We start from the raw sequence: 17,246 nt of genomic DNA, 5'->3' as shown, positions 1-17,246 counted from the left end.
ATGTTTTAAATTTGGTTTGCGAGCTTGTGAACCTATGTTAAAGTTGTCATCAATTGTCAATTTTAGTTGAGCAGGTACTCGTCTATCTGTTGTTGAGTTGAGATGAATGATTTTTGTGAAATGTGCTATAGATTAATGTAAAATTGCGAATAACTTGTGTACTGCTTGATCTACCCAATGGTTACCCAATGGGTATGGTAACCCATCGGGTATGGGTACGGGTAAAGTTTCATACCCGTGGGTACGGGTATGGGTATAATTTTATACCCATTGACTACACGGGTATGGGTATGGTAATGCTTTATCCGCCCCATATCCTACCCATTGCCATCCTTATCCCTGGCAACTTCCGAGAAGCTCACTACTTGTACCTAGTAGAACAGAGGAAGCAAGGCCCGACCGTGTTCAGTCCAACCATGGGTATAGCAGAGCAAAGCCAAACCAGGCAATGCCGTGCGAGTGTACCACAGATTGATGGATCCACCTAGCAAATGTACCGTGGTACGTACGTACTTTCGGCGTAGTAACCAAAATGCACAACTGCCGTTCAATGCTGGGAGTAGTCCTGGCCATCTCAGGCCCGGCCCTGTTGGCCCACCCAGGCCCGGCCCTAAAATCTAGGGCCTAGGCCCGATGGGCTTGCCCATGGGCCGGGCTTGGGCCTGAGTTTTGAGCCCACCAGTAGGGCCTGGACGGGCTTGGGCTTGGCATATTGACATTTTAAGAAAGAGGCCCGGCCCACGGCCCTAAGCCCTAAGGGCTTTTTAGGGCTTTTTACCAGATGGGCCGGGATTGGGCTTGAAAAGTAGGCCTAGTGATAGGGCCTGGGAGGGCCTGGGCCTCAGTTTTCTACCATGGGCTTTTTCAGGCCCGTCCCAAGCCCGGCCCGGCCCGGCCCATGGCCAGATATAGCTGGGAGACAGAAAGCGTTGACGAATACCAGTCCTACATTCACATGGACATGTTCCGGAAGATGTGAAAACATACTACTCCTACACGAGTAGCGTGGGATCCTCCTAGCGAGGTTTGCATTTGATTGCCGCGTTCCGGACAATCATCAAACTTGAAGTGAGCCATCTCGTTGCAGTCAAAATATTTAACTTTGCTGATGTCAAATTTTCTGTGCGTCTTCTGCTTTCCACTGTCCTTGCACTCGCCGCGAACAGATTGTCCGCGGTCACCACGGCGACGGCCGGCCATGCCCGCTGCCACCATCGCATCCACGGGTGCCATGCATTGTTGCTCCCAGTGCAGTGCTAGCTAGGCGTTCGCTTCGGACACTCTAGAGTGGCACTTAGTGCAGGACCAGGCTCCATCCCATGCGCGCCCCCTCCTAGAGACAAAACACATTCCCTTGACTGCTTCCAAGAAATTTCCTCCTCCCTCGTACACTTCTCACACCACCAAGCTGGCTACTTCTGCTGGCCGAAGCGTACTGTTCAACAATGGCTATATTTGTTAAAAGGTCAATGATGCGCCACACTAGGACATCATCATGAATCCATCTAGAAAAAGACAAAATACTACGGTGACAAAGAAAATAATCTTACATTTTAAGACAGAGGGAGTATACAGGGTGACGGGAGATCCTGGCATCCTCATGGCCTCGCTCGTCATTTTGGGCTCGGCGGTGGCAGCGCTTTGCATCGTTACACACCTGGGGGCGTCGTTGTGGACTCAGGTACAATCCAGTTGCAGCATATTGGCGCCTTCGGCCGTGCTTTGATCCTAGCATGATGCTTCTTGGGCTCTGGCTTGAAGCGAATTCATTGGTCTCCTATCGTTTACACGTGCCCTCGTCTTAACCATCCTCGGTCCTAGTTATCCGCTGGCATGATAGGAGCTCCGCGGCCCGTAGCAAGAGCACAGACGCTTGCCCTCTCCGGCAATAGCTTGGTGTGTTCAGTGTGTCGTGGTCTGGTGGTTTCTCTAGGCGGTGTGGTTTAGTTTCGGTTCGGTAGTCCTGGTAGCACCTTGTAGGTGTGGTGCCTCCTGCTTTCATGCTCGGCTTCGGGTTGGTGGCATTCTCGCCATTATCTCCGTGGTCGATTTTTATCTTTCGACTTGCTTGTAAGGGGTTCTCCCCACCATCTTGTATCGGTTTGATTACTTGTGCTTTATCTATAAAGCGGAGCAAAATCCTGTTTAAAGAGTATACTTTACTTTCATTGGGTATCCACTTGCGTTTATTATCTGTCTTTGTTCTACTACAATCTAGCTATTGCACCTCTTTTTATTTCTCCTCCCGCCTTGTTTTATGGAGCGTCTGCCTCTTTCTTATATTTATTATAGGGATTAAATGGATAGCTACAACGTAATAAATATAAAGCGAAACATGAATATGCCATCAAACTTGTGCGGCCACCGATTGTTCTGTTTGTCTAAGCAGCCCTCCCAAGAATTGTGTGTGCAATTTAATAACATTGTATCACACGCTGTCATGTATACAATGGAAACAACTTATGTGGTGACTTATGTTTTCCTGTCTACTCCTTTCATGCTAGCTAGGTGGTTTGCCGGCAAAAGAACGTGTTCAACCATTGCATTGCTATATTAGGGTAAGGCTAGGCCAGTGGGGCCAGCATTGTACCATAGCATCATCAATTCATGCGGCGTCCACATACACATATTACCTTTTCCCATTTTTCGTCTTTTTTCTTTGTCCTCTCCTAATTCATTATCCCTCACGCTTCTACTGAGATGGCTACTCTTTTTGCAGGAAGCAGTTCAACATTGCAACCGTACTTTTCTCTATCTATCTTCCACACTCAACGTGGACTTATAAATGGAGCGTCGGACATGCCCTTGAAGGGTGGGTTGGACCACAAAGTGCAACTCTTTAGTTTTCTTTATCCTCTATCCAATGCATCATCATTCATTTCACATCTCGATCTATCGTTCTAGCATTGTCGTTCAATACATTGTAGTTCCATCACGAAACCAAAAATAATATGTACAATGAAGTTTCACGCACCCGTCTATTTTGGTTAATTAGTTATCCCTCACGTACTGGTTTCCTACGTGAATAACTGGATATCTACATTTTGAATAATGGAAAGCATGAGCGCGCCATCCAACCTACATGGCAACGTTGAAGTAATTTGTGACCATTGAAGTACTTCCGCATGATGTTAAACAACACGGTTTTACTGTTATGCCATATGATAAAAGTAGCAATTTCGTAATTTTCTTTTCCGTGTATGGACCATAATTTTTAATTTTTATAAAGACATCATGCACTTCTTTAGGTACAGCCATGCATATTAAAACATGTTAATCCCCTAAAAAATATGTTAAATCTAATAAAAGCATTCCTATGAGCTCAGGATTTATCAAATGGATTTTCATAGAATTCTTAGGAATTTTTGGTATAAAAGCCTCTGGATCATAAATTTGGTCTTGTCAATTTCTAGTAATTAAAATGCATTCCTATGAGCTCAGGTCCATAATAAATCTAATAAATACACCATCTCCTAATTCTCTCTACACATTAGTCTCTCTTGTGAGAGGGCGACATATCTCTTAACACTTGAGAAAAATGCTCTCCCCTTGTCTAGAAAAAATAACCAAACATTCGTGTCTTCATTTCTTATGGACCATAAAAGATTACTGGTTCAAAAATTCATATTTATTGAGATCCTGCACCATCTTTTCACTCCAAGATCATAAAACCATCACTAAGAAAGAGCTATCTATCTATCTATCTATCTTCAGTTCAATAATGTACGGCCTAATGTCGCTCTGGCCAAAGCTATCCAGCTAATTGTACTGCTCACACAGATAATGTGAGCCTCCGTGGCAAGCTTACCGCCATAAACTGGTTCCAACATGTAGGCAGCTGTCCGTAGATGAACTCACTCCATCCTCCCGAAGGGGGCATCCACCTGTACACATCTCGACACGTCGTGCCTTCTCCACCCGGTCATTGTCTATGCGACCCTCCGAAGAACTTCGTGTGTATTTGAATAACATTATTTGCGCATGATGTTAAACATCGCGGTTTTACTGTTATGCCATATGATAAAAAGCAATTTTGTAATATGCTTTTCTGAGTGTGGAGCGTAATTTTAAGTTTAATACAGACATCATGCACTTCTTTGGGTACGACCATGCGTATTAAAACATCTTAATCATGGGCCTCCCTTGATCACAGAATTTTCACATGATTCTTTAGGTTTTTTATTTAAAGCCTATGGATTATCACTACTAGAGAAAACCCTAGCAGTAGCGCGGGTTTAAAGCCTATCAGTAGCGCGGAGTACCACTCTACTGATAAGGCGCTACAGCTAAAGGTTAGCAGTAGCGTGGGCGGGATCACGCTACTGCTATATCGACTTAATAGCAACGCTTTTCACAACAAGCGCTACTGGTAATTAGTAGGAGCGCTTCTCTCAGCACGAGCTACTACTATTATTCTGTATTTCTTTTTTATTTCATGTTATATTCATACATCTTTATACAAGTTTTTATACCGTAGCAAATTAGAGAATGATTTTACATCGTAATGAGTTATTACATCAGTGGGAAAGAGAACCGTGGACTAGTTTCAAGTGGATGTCCATCCACTTGAAACTAATCCGCGATTCTTTAACCCAATGATATAATAAATATCATCATCATCATATCATTAACAACTTATCATCATAATACATCATTGTCATATAACACCTCCTCATGATCATCGTTTTCATCAATGAGACATCACATACAAGTTAGTCACTAGACATAATCACAACTACTCATCATCATCCACTCTCATAAACATATTGTACCTCATAGGACCTACTACATTTTCTTAGGACCTACTATAATATCTTAGGTAAAATAGCATAAAACAAGATAGCCCCTAACTCTCCATTATGGATGATGGAGATTATCCTGTCTCCAATTCTTGCCTTTCGCACAATGTTGCTTCCAAGAACCTCCTTACGAATGTCCATACATTTTTTCCATTCTTTGATTATCATGTGTTCACCGTTTTTAGAAACCCGGTATGCACAGGTGAGATTCGTAGGACGACCTGGCTGTATGTTTAAAACATCAAGGCGACCATTCTAGTACATCAAATGAGGAACATAATCCACCGGGATTTTCTGTTGAAAAACATAGTAAGAACTTCGTAGTTAGCAATGTAGTTCAGTTTTAGAAATATGCAAAAGATGCATGGATGTCGTAATAGTAAAAAATCTTATCAACATATCTCCATGGAAGTTATTGTAGTTCAACACGTGCACTAGTGGCACGTATTCACCATAATTTGCAGGAGTTCGATAAAAGGCTTTGTAATTCTCAATGTCAGTACAATATGCGACCAGATGATTTTTCTCTTGATAAGTTAACTCAGAGCCATCGGTGTAGTTGGTTTTGTCTACCATCTTTCACACACTCTTTGAAGAATGAAAATAAGCTATGAATGGAAATAAGCTGTCAATTATTTTGAAATAAACAATATAAATTACTTATACCTATGTTTGAGGAACTCACATAGCGGTAGAATTGGAAGCGTATCAACAAGAACCCAAATGTCCAAATTGTCTTGGTCGATGTGAGGATATCAAGATCCATGGTGACAAACATACCCTCTTGAAAATCATACATCTTGCAAATTGCTTCCCAACCCGGACAACCAAAATGGGATACGATCTCAGAATTGTATAGATTTACCTCAAAATCCATACCATGATGGGTCCTTAGGTTAATTTTCTTTGTTTCATTCCTCTCATGATCTTCAAAACCCATCCTTTCCAAGACATAGCGTCTTGCATGGCATGGGATAAGCTAGTCGAATTGTAAAAGACGAAAATTACACGTTGACGTAGTAGAAGTCGAGCTTAATTACAAAAAAACACTTTGCGTCGTAGCTTACCGTATCACAATCGAAGGCCTCCTTGAGCTTAATGCTGAAGTGCCGACCTTCGTCCAGGTGAGGCCTGTCGCAGAAACCCCGATTGTCGCCGCACCAGGAGCACTCCCTGGGACCTTCTTCGTCCGACGACATTTCCTATGTTCATAATTCAAAGATTAAACTTGTACAATTAAATATATGTACTACAAAAACTAAATTAGATCATTATTATTCAGCACGGGTTGACTATCGGTCCGTCGAGTTTTTTTTTTTTGAAAACTCTCAGCTCACGTGGTGTATATATTTGACCGTTGGTGATGGTCGCTCCTCCCTTCGTCCCCGAGTGCATTAAACCAAAATGTCTAGCACACGGGAACAAAGGAGAAGCGACCCCCACGACAACAGTCGGCATTCTTCTTCGTTCTCTCATATATGATGGACACACTCCCTCACTGATTTTTCGACCGTCGGTGATGGTGGTTACTCCTCCTTCCCCTAGTGCACAACAAAGGTCTAGCACAAGGAGAAGAAGGAGAAACGACCCCCACAACAACAGTCGGGATTCTTCGGCCTCGACATAATTAAAGTCAACCCGAAATATCGTCTAATTATATTTCTAGAAAATCCAGGCCACTCGATATTTCCTACATATTCTAGCACAAGTCATGCCAAAATTCACGGAAAATTCCGGCATGACCTTTGCTAAAAAAAAGGACATATCGAGCGCCTGAAATTTACCGGAACGGAAATTAATCAACACTCCAGCAAAATATAGGCCACTCGGAGGTGTAACCTGCAAACATTACCGGCCACTTGGGCAAACACATATCGTATTTGACATGTTTTTATCTACATCATATCTTATAGGACTCATATTGACATGGAGATTTGTCTGGTCTCACCTTGAGGTCAGAGGGGGTCGGTGACGGGGATGACGACGGGGGTGATGGAGGGGCTCCTAGATTTCTGAAAAAACAAATACCCTATTACTTAAACTAAAAAAATGTAGCGCTGGCCAGAGATACTCTAAATGTAGCGCTGGTCGGTGATGGGGTCGATGCGGGAATAATTGCTTAAACTAAAAAAATAACAACAAATATGACATGTTCAACTAGTTCTATTAATTCAACTAGTTCTTATTAAAAATAAACTTACTATAAATAAAAATAAACTAGTTCTTTCTAAAAAAACTAGTTCAACTAGTTGTATTAATTTTCTTACTAAAAATACATTAGTTCTATTAATTCAACTAGTTCTTACTAAAAATAAACTAGTTCAACTAGTTTTATTAATTTACTTACTAAATATTTTAAACACTTACTAAAAACAGGGAAAAAAAGAGAAGGAGGGAGGGGGTGGCCGGAGGAGGAGGAGGGAAAATTTGTGCTAGCTCAGTTCATTAATATAAGGTGTTTTCATAGTTCAAATTCAATGGCCAAAACAACTTATATTAATGAACAGAGGGAATATATAGCTATAATAGGATGAAATCAATTCGCGGCCAAAGAATAGGTTAATGAGTTGGGCCGGAAGAAGACATGTACACAAGTGCAAAGGAGGGGGAGGGGGTAGATGTTTCTTTTGAGAAGCAATTATTTTTTGTGGAAGCCCCCTCTTGATTCTCTACAGATCTTCAAGGGCTCCTCCCTGATCTCTGTACTCTTCTTCACATATCCTCCCAAGGCCATTTCTCCCCACCTCCTCCTAGGGTACTTCTTTGTGGGAACACGATGAGGATGATGTTTGATGAGCACAAGCCATAGAATGTTCTAATTATAGAATCAAAAGTTGGCATTTAAATTTTTTTCATCGAGATCATAGTTACACTTTGTTGGTAGAATATATATAGTTCTTCATTTGAAGGAGTATAACACAGTTGATTCAGCATGAAATGGAGCCAATGAGTAATAAATATATAATAACTGTGGGGGAGAATAACTGAGAAACAAAAGCATCAAAATGTTGCTCGTCTTCTTCGGGAGCCACATGCAACATCAAATTTACAAGTGAGGGCCAACAAAAAACTAAGTATACTACAAGTTTTTGGCCATGTTAATAACTTGAGAAAAGCAGTGGCACCCTACAATCAAGATAAAAGTGGACACCATTTTTCAGTTGTTCCATTCCGCCCCTCATTGCTAAATTCCTGATACCTCTTAAGCCTACATGTTACCTGGTGCTTCTCATGAAACAAGTGTTGTTATGTTCTTGTGACCAATCCTTTCTCGAATTTTATTGAGGAATTGGTTCAAAAATATTTGTTATAATGACATGGTATGTGTCTAGCCAAATTTATTCACCCTCTACCATGACGTGGCACAATGAATTTATAATTAGGTAGCACTAGAGACCAACCATACTATCATGATGTTTATTATTAACGTCCCGTAAAAGTTAGGTCAAGATACGCTACAAAAAATGCTATGTGTACATAAATACAAATAACATGTTTTTGGATGGTGAATTGAGCGTAGCATAGATGGTTAGGTTCATTGTGGTGGAACCAACCCACCAGGGTTCAAGTCCTAAACTTGGCACTGGTGTTCACATTTTTCTGGATTCATTTCAGGCTTTTCGACAATGTTCTTTCAACCGGAGGAGACATTCCCATCGACTCCTCGCGGAGGTGCACATAGGGGTAGGGCGTGTGTGTAACACCCTGGTTTTTGTCCCTTTTTTTGATTTGTTTGGTTTTTGCTCTGGTTTTCTTTTGGAGTGGTTATGTGGACTTGAAACCCGGGAGATCATCATGATTTCTTCTCTCAAGTGGTTTATCATCCCCAAATCTCTCCCAGGGTCATGCCATTTTCCATTCTAGCCCAACTCCCAAATTCTTTTTCTCAGGAATATTCCATTTTCTATTAAAGGAATAACCCTGTCTGACCTAGCTTGTGAAGCAACCTATATTTCTGTCTTCCACAAAATTTCCAAATAATTCTCATAATTTTTTTGGATCATATATGCCCCAAATATGTCCAAACTTTACTTTCATAGCCCAACAATAATTCACTAATATTATTTCTTCAATTATGTCCAGGGTGGCACTTTGTGAAGGAAGTGTCACCCATCTTTTCTTGTTTGCCCCAAACTTTTTGCGCATTATTTACTATCCATATCATTGCTACATGACAAAATTCAACTCCATTTGCCTAGTGAATCTTCCTCGGTGATTTTTCAAAGTTTCTGTTCAGATAGAAGCTTTGTGAAGGAAGTACTAGCTAGGTTTATATAAATGAGTTGAACTTTTGCAAGCCTCTTCATGTGCTCATATCTTCATCCTCCACCAAATTTCAGCTCATTTCCATTCTTCTATGTGAGCCCAACATCAAATCTTTGTTTCTGTTAATATTTTCAGTTTGTGAAGCAAGTATAATTTATATTGTTTCATTAATTCTGAAAATTTTCCAGAACATGCTCCTACCCAAATAACTTCTCTACACCAAATTTGGAATTATTTCATTAAGCCAATTTATCTCCGAAATTTTGCCAAATTTCTAGACAAAGAGGATATCTGTGAAGGAAGTACCATTTTGGCAAGTCCAAATGGTATGAAATTTTTCCAGCATATTCTGATGCCCATACCATCATGCCATGCCAAATTTTAGACCAAGCAACCGCACCATGTGAGAGTATCACCTTAGTCAAGTTTCTGGACCAAAATTGCAGTTGCAAAGCAACTATATTAATTTGTGGTCCATTTCTTTCCGAACTCCAAAAAATCATAGTCCTTCCTACCCTAGACCTTCTAGACATCAAGTTTGGCTCCTTCCCATTCTCAATTGATCACAGTAAGGTAGCCAAGTTTGCTACAACAATCTTCCATCAAAGCCTCACTTCAATGCAGAGCCTCTTCTCACGATCTATCATTTTCTTCAATTCCCCTGGTGCAGAGACAAGATGCTAGACAACATTTCCCAGCCTCTAGTGTCCCATCTTGGCCATGTCGCGTGGTGACTGCCTTGTTGGCATGACTGGGCACGCGCTCTGGCTGCTGCGGTCGTGCTCTGCGCTTCTGACCATGTCGAGTCGCGTCGCTCCGGCGATCCTTGCATGTTCCCTGGTGTCAACCTGACTCTCTCATCTCTCCCGTCGCTATCTAGCACTGTTCTCCCTCCGGCAGCTTCCTCACTGACACTAGACGCTGCGCGTCCACGGGGTGCATTGTGCTCGTCCGCCTCTGACCATGCCCCGTCTTCTTCCTCTTCATCTCTTGGCATTGTCCTCTGCTCCGCTTGTCCTCCTTTGCCTCTCATCCGCCCCCCCCCCCCCCATTGTCCCGTGACGCTCGCAGCCATCGTCGGAGCTGGCCGCGCGCCCATGGTGGCATCTGGCTCAGCCTCCTCCTCCCCACCTATTTAAGTGGTTCTTGACCGCATCTCTCCTCGTCCTGAGCCTCAACTCCCCCCTAGTGCCCTTCCCATCATCTCAATTGAGCCCCAGAGCCCCTCCTTGCTCTCCTAGGCCGCCATTGTCGTCGCTGGCGTCCGCTCAAATTTGGGCGCCTCGGCCTCTTCCTCCCCATCTAGCCGCCACCCAAGACCCCCACCTTCACAGCAAGCCTCCCTTGTAACTGATATCCACCTCTCCTCGACTGTGCCGAGATCCCCCAACCACGACCGACAATCTCTCCCGCGGGAGTCCAAGTCGCCACCATCTCCATCCTCCCTGGCGGTCGTGTGCTACACCTTTGGATGCGTCTGGCGACGCTGAGCTCATCCATAACCGGAGCATCACCGGAAATGCACTGTGGCACTGGCAATCGTCACCTGACACCGGCGGCCTCCCTCTACTTCGCAGGGGGGCGAGGAAGACGACGCCACACCCCCTGCCAGTGGGCCTCGCCAATCAGCCTCCCGTGTTTGACCCAGACGACCCGCTGACGTGGATATGTGGAAACATACTCACCAGAGTACGCTTCCCCTTATTGAAAGCGTAAAATAGCGTGGCCTGAGGCAGGAATGCGCTTTCATATTTTGGAAAGCGTCTTTTGCCAAATGTGTTTTCAGTTTAACCACTCAGGGACCTGTTTGTGGATATATTTTTGCAGATTAGTCCCTAGCACTCCTCTTATCATATCTCTTTACTCACAACTCCGAATTAGGTGATTCCAAAGCCAGTTTTGTTGTTCGTCGAGCCCGTTCCGATGGTATCATTTTCACCATGTGGTGACATTCTTAAAATGACCTTTTTTTTCCTGCCCTATATTCAGCCCCTCCGAGAGAGAAAGTTTTCCGGTGAATCTTTCTGCAAACCCCTTGCGCTTCTTCCAAGTGATTCCACCCCCAGGCAAGCCACACCCTCCATTTGCATGATTGCAATGTAGTACCATGGTTTATTTATTTAAACTTGCTTAAAATTTGCATTAGCTACAGATGACTTGTTCATGGCATTTCTTGGAGTGATATATTGATCTTGCTATTGCCATGATGTTGCTTGGATTTCTAGGACTAATGATTTGCAAATTGTGGGTGTTATATTACCATTGGATTATTATGAGTAATATTTATCATGATAGTATCTGATGTTATGTTTTGGAGTATTATTTTGGAGATGATGCTATCATGTTGATCTATGGTTAACTATCTTGCTCTTGTTATTGGATTAGTAGCATCATAGTTCTTGGTTTCATCACGATCGTAGTTAATATGCTACCCTCTGAGTATTATGATATGACTATGTTATGCTTTGTATCATGTGATTGCTTGGATCACAGGTTGGTATATATGATATTAGAGCATCAGTTATCACAGATCTACCTTGAGGACAAATTCCGTCATTTCATTGGTCAGGTGCCACCGAAACGTGCTTTTCCAGTGCAACCACATTTGCCTTTATGGGAAAGCCCTAATGCGATCTATTGTCATGCCCCTCGCCGGTTCCTCCAACTAGGGAAGGTTATGTGCGCGTGCTATCCTGGCCCAGTGGGCGGCGATAACCTTGTGTGCCCGAGTTGTATGGATCCATTGTCCCCATTTGGGACCATTTTTGTTTTGTTTTGCCACGAGGTGGCCGTTTGATGTCGGAGTGGCCGGGAGAGTGTCATCCAATAGATTGGTTTTGTCGGAACGCCGTTGGTCCACCCGAATGGGAACACGAGGCCATGGTATCTGTGGTGTGGGTACAGTGTACTAACCTCTTCAGAGTGTACAAACTATCGATAGCCGCGTCCTCGGTGATGGACACAGTTTGTATTAAGTCACACCGTTCGATCAACACTCACATGACGGAATGAATCTTTAGATGACTTATATATTCTATTATTCTTATGTGAGCAGTAACAGTTTGGCAGGATGCCGATGTTGGGTTGATCTTGAGGATGATCATCCAGTTGTAATGTGATCACCGTTGTGATCACGCGGTGATCACAAGGTGGTCGAGGTTATTTATTGCTTGGTCGGATAGCCAAGAGTGAGATGGTTCTTGAGATGGTGGTTCGGCAGTAATTTTAGTAGTAACATATCATGCTGAATAATTATTTCCACATCATAGTAGTTGATAATAACTTAAAATGTTAAATGCTATGTTATATTCTTGCCTTGATGCATTTGGTTGTTGTGAGTTTGCGAGTACATTCAAAGTACTCACCTGGCGTGTCATGCTAGTTTGTAGGTGACACCGTGATTGATTGCTTGTCGAGGATTCCGTTCGTGCGAGCTAGACCGTGTCCCAGCCAGAGTCCCTGCAGAGTCGAGTTCATCACCGTCGTCGTTGTTCCGCTGCTAGGAGTATTCCGCTGCTACGAGATGTTCTGCTGCTAGCATAGAGCTACCTTAGCAAGCATAGTGTCGTCGTACTGATGTGATCCTTTGTAACATCTGACCCCTGTACCCTTATCTTTTGTAATAAACACTACTAGAAAAAGGACTATAGATGGGATTGGCACTAATGGCGCACCAGACAAGTGGTGCGCCATTAGTATATACTAATGGCGCACCACCTTCTGATGCGCCATTAGTGTTGAAACTACTAATGGCGCACCTGGCCCATGGTGCGCCATTAGTATCAAAAAAAAATTTTGAACTAGTGCGCCTGTCCAAACATACTAATGGCGCATCCATAGGAAGTGCGTCATTACTAGTTGTAACTAGTAATGGCGCACCAGTCAGAAAGTGCGCCACTAATGTTGTTTTTTTTATTGTTTTTTTTATTCCTTTTTCTGCAAAACTACTAATGGCGCACTCACCCGCGGTGCGCCATTAGCATGTATGTACTTATGGCGCACCGAGGGGTGGTGCGCCATTAGTATTGTGGCGCCCCTACTTCGTACCGATCCCCTCTCTTTCCCTCGCCCTCGCCCGCGATCCCCTTCCCCGATCTCCTCTGCCGACGCCACCGTCGCCCCGCCCCGACACCACCGTCGCCCCGCCGCCCTCGACGCCACCGTCGCCCCGCCGCCCCAGCGCCGCCTCGACACCACCGTCGCATGAGAAGAGGGAGGGGGCAGATGCATGAGAAGGAGGACGACCAGGCGGCGACGCGCCCGCCCAAGTGTAACTAATTCCTCTCTCTTCTTTGCAGGATCTAATCTCTCCCATGGCGGTCGGCGGCGCTCTGACCGTGGAGGCCTGCTCCTCATGCTCCTCCTCTGGTATGCCTCTTCGCCCCTGCCTCTCCTTCTCTCTTTTTTCCTCTCGCTCTAGGGTTAGGATTCAATCCTCTTTAAGAGAAAAAAACAACCCAAGTGTAACTGATTCCTCTCTCTTCTTTGCAGGATCTAATTCTTGATTCTTGCGTCGGTCTGAACTGTGCGATTTACGTTTCGTCAGAGGTGAGCCACTTTTTCCCCGCTTGCTTTCTACCTGTTCGATGAAATGCGGTCGTGCTTAGAATCCTTTTTCTGTTTGGGGTTAAGATCTGTCCTATTCCCTTCTGCTCGTGCTGTTGTATATACTGTTTTTAGCATTCTTGGTAGAAGAGTTTCCTTGTGGGTAGAAAGCTTGGTTGTGTCCTGATTTATGAACTGTTTTCTTCTAGGTCCGTTCTTGGGATTCTAGTGCTGTTGATCTCGTCAAGGGCCTCATCTGCTTTCTTTCATCTTGTGAAGGTGATTATTATTAGTACTTTCCCTGCTAATTGTTTACTGTTTCAATACATTTTGTTCCTCTAACATAGTGTCTTTAGCGTTCTTGGTAGAACGGTTTTATTGTGCATGGAATGTTTTATCCTCTCACCTTATACTATTTATTTGTGTGCTTACATATATTCTTTCCTGCTTCGTATTGTGTAATTACTTCGTTTACCTAGAATGTGTGCTCTGGTGTCCTTTGTTCTTCCAATTTTGGAACTGTGGCAGCACAATGTGCATTGCTTCCGCCTTTTTACTTGTGTGAGATCGACGGGAATGGTCATGTGCTTGCTGGTGTAGAGATTGATGTTCCTGGGGATGGCCTTATAGGTAATAAACCTAGGTTTATTTTAGATTCAAATCACTTAGCTTTTTTTGAGCCATGGAACCTACAGTTTTACACTGCCAGATTGAGACATGGAAATTCATGATGTACTTTGCGAGCCCCCTGTCCGTTAGTGCCTCTTTGATCGGCTCTGCTATGGCATTGGATAAGCCTTTAGTATAGTGAGCTTTGGTAGAAAATGGTTCTGCCATTCTTGAACAGCACCTGTACTAAAACTGAATAATTAAATGCAACCAACATAGACTTTCCTGCTATCTATGATTACTCAACAAGTTCTTTTAGTTTTAGTCTGACATGGTAGCTAACACCAATTGTTCATATCTATCTTCTTTGACCATACTACATATGCATAGCACTGATCAATGGCAATAATCCTTATATGGCCTTTTTTATGAGCGATAATCTAACATTTATAAAATCATCTTAGGATTTCCTAATGGATCCTGTACACATTCCACCAAGGGTTATTTTGGATGCTATGCTGAACACACTCTATAGCTCCCAAAAGCTGTGTACTACACCCAGCCTACAGGAGACATTGGTATAGAGACTGATTGAGTATTATCCATCTCTGCAGCACTTGCCAAAGAGCACTGTCAAGAGATTTGTTTGTCAGTCTGAGTCATCTTGCTACTTTTGCACGCTTATTTGCATATGAAATCACCAGAATTTTCGCCATGGCTCTGGTTCTTGACATGGTGCTTAAAAGCACTCATCCCATCTTGATTATTCGCATACAGTTTTTCGTTTTTGTTTTTACTGATTCACTTCTATCGACATTTTTTTATGTCCCTTTTTATGACCAGCTTGGTCATTTGGTCTGGATGGAGCCATTCAACTCGGAAAGAAAAAAGAATTTGAGAATGCTTTATCTTTCATGCAATAGTTGCGGTCAATTGTTCTTGGTTTTTCCTGTAGTAGTTGATAATCAGTCTGAACAATAGTAGATTAGTAAAGCCAATAGCAGTTAATTTGAGACGACTTTTATCTTCCCTACAGTAGTTAAGGTTGATTGTTCTTAGTTTTCCCTGTAGTGTTTAATTTGATTGTTCTGGGCATTCAAATTGTACTCTGTTTGTTTCTCTCCTACTCTTTTCTGACAAATGTTATTATCTGTGCTTCATTACTACTCTCTCTAAATCATGTGAGAGTTGAATGATGTTGCAGGATAACTATTGATGGTGAAAAGATTGTTGTTTTTTATACTGGTATAGGGGGGGTATAATACAAATGGTCCTTCAAATCCAGTTGGAAGCTCCTCCCTGTAATTGATGAAGGCAGGATTTACTATTTCTAGGGAGTAAGAGGTTTATTTGTTGAACCATGATATTTAAGGGAGTAAGAGGCAACGTCCAGGTTGGTACATAATGGTTCTTAGTCTTTTGCTTTATGACATCGAATGAACTTTGCAATTCTAAGTGTCTATCATGTCCTGCATAGTTTTTTATTTTGTGTAAGCTGAGAGTATTCATAGTTCCATTTTCCTATTTTTGGCAGGGGTATCTAAGAGAGCTGGTCCAGGCTTGATGGAAATCGCTTAGTACATTCACGGGATCTCAAACTTTTGGCGTTGGTTGAGATTAGTGACGCAGGACCATTAATAACTAGAAGACTGTGACAATTAACTTACTGTTTCATGAATTAGAGAGGCTGGGTTGGACCAACTCCATGTTACAGGCCCTTTCCTCATTGCATTTCTCTTGACATTAAATTGATTAAATTATAATTTCAGTAGGAAATCTACAACATACTCAGATCATTATGATTACTCTTTCCTGTTTTTGTTTCTATATCTAATTGATATATAGATTTTGCATCTTGTCCTATGACATGTACTTCTGTAGTTGTGTCCATTGGACTTACTCTTTTCATTGTGGCATCATGATTCCTCCTTTTCTTGGCTTGCTATATATGTTTGTTTCATGGTCCAGTTGGTGTTCCAAAAATATGCTCAATTGTTATATGTATCAAATACAGTCTCTCCCAGTGGTGTACCATCTGCTTATTGTTTTACATACAGTCGCTTGATTATTTTTGTTCCTCTATAGGCCTCTGGTCCTGTCTGCAGTGTACGGCTAGGTTGTTTGTCCGCCTGGGTCGTAGGTTCTTTCCTTCCTGTTGACGGCAGGTACAAGACTCGAGCAATGGTTAACGGGCAAGCACTATATACACCATTCATCTATGCTAATATAGCCTGTCTTTTAAAGCCAATGTATGCTATCACCAATTGATCGGAATATTTTCTTTCAAGCATAGCTTTCATGTAATGGAATATAAGTATCTTTATAAGTTGATTCTAAATCAATCTCATACACATACTTTGAATGCTTGGCTCGCTCTCGCTTTTTGCGCCATGGTCAAGGGTGCAACGATGACTCTGTCTAATGTTTATCACTTCATAGCGCCTATATGTGACTATCTACTTTGTTTGTTAATAACATTGTAAATAATTAATCGTAAGCTTCTTAGAACACTATGTATCATTACTAAGTATCTATCTACCAGCAATAAGTACTTATTTTCATATGTTTCAATATGTGTCTGAATAATATTAATGTACACTCTTTCAATACATGGCTTACTCTCGGCCTTTGCGCTATTGGCGCAACTGGTCATCTAGTTGTATTCAAAGACTAATCTTCTATTGTATTCGATGAATCTGTTGTTGATGTGTGCTGTCTATATTTTGTCAAATTATACATTTTGTAACCTGTGCAAAAAACAGAAAATAAAATAAAAAAACCTAATATTCATACTAATGGCGCATCACTGGACAGTGCGCCATTAGTATGCCGCGGTTACTAATGGCGCATCCCGTGGTCGTGCGCCATTAGTATGCCAAAGCACCTGGGTATACATGGCCCCTGGGAGGCATACTAATGGCGCACCGTGGCCTATACTAATGGCGCACCAGTGGTGCGCCATTAGTATACCAGATACTAATGGCGCACCACTGGTGCGCCATTAGTAAAAATTACTAATGGCGTGCT

The sequence above is a fragment of the Triticum aestivum genome, chromosome 5B, assembly GCF_018294505.1.
Source record: "Triticum aestivum cultivar Chinese Spring chromosome 5B, IWGSC CS RefSeq v2.1, whole genome shotgun sequence".
Classification (NCBI taxonomy): domain Eukaryota; kingdom Viridiplantae; phylum Streptophyta; class Magnoliopsida; order Poales; family Poaceae; genus Triticum; species Triticum aestivum.
The sequence above is the reverse complement of the archived record's forward strand: the minus strand, read 5'-3'. Positions refer to the sequence as shown.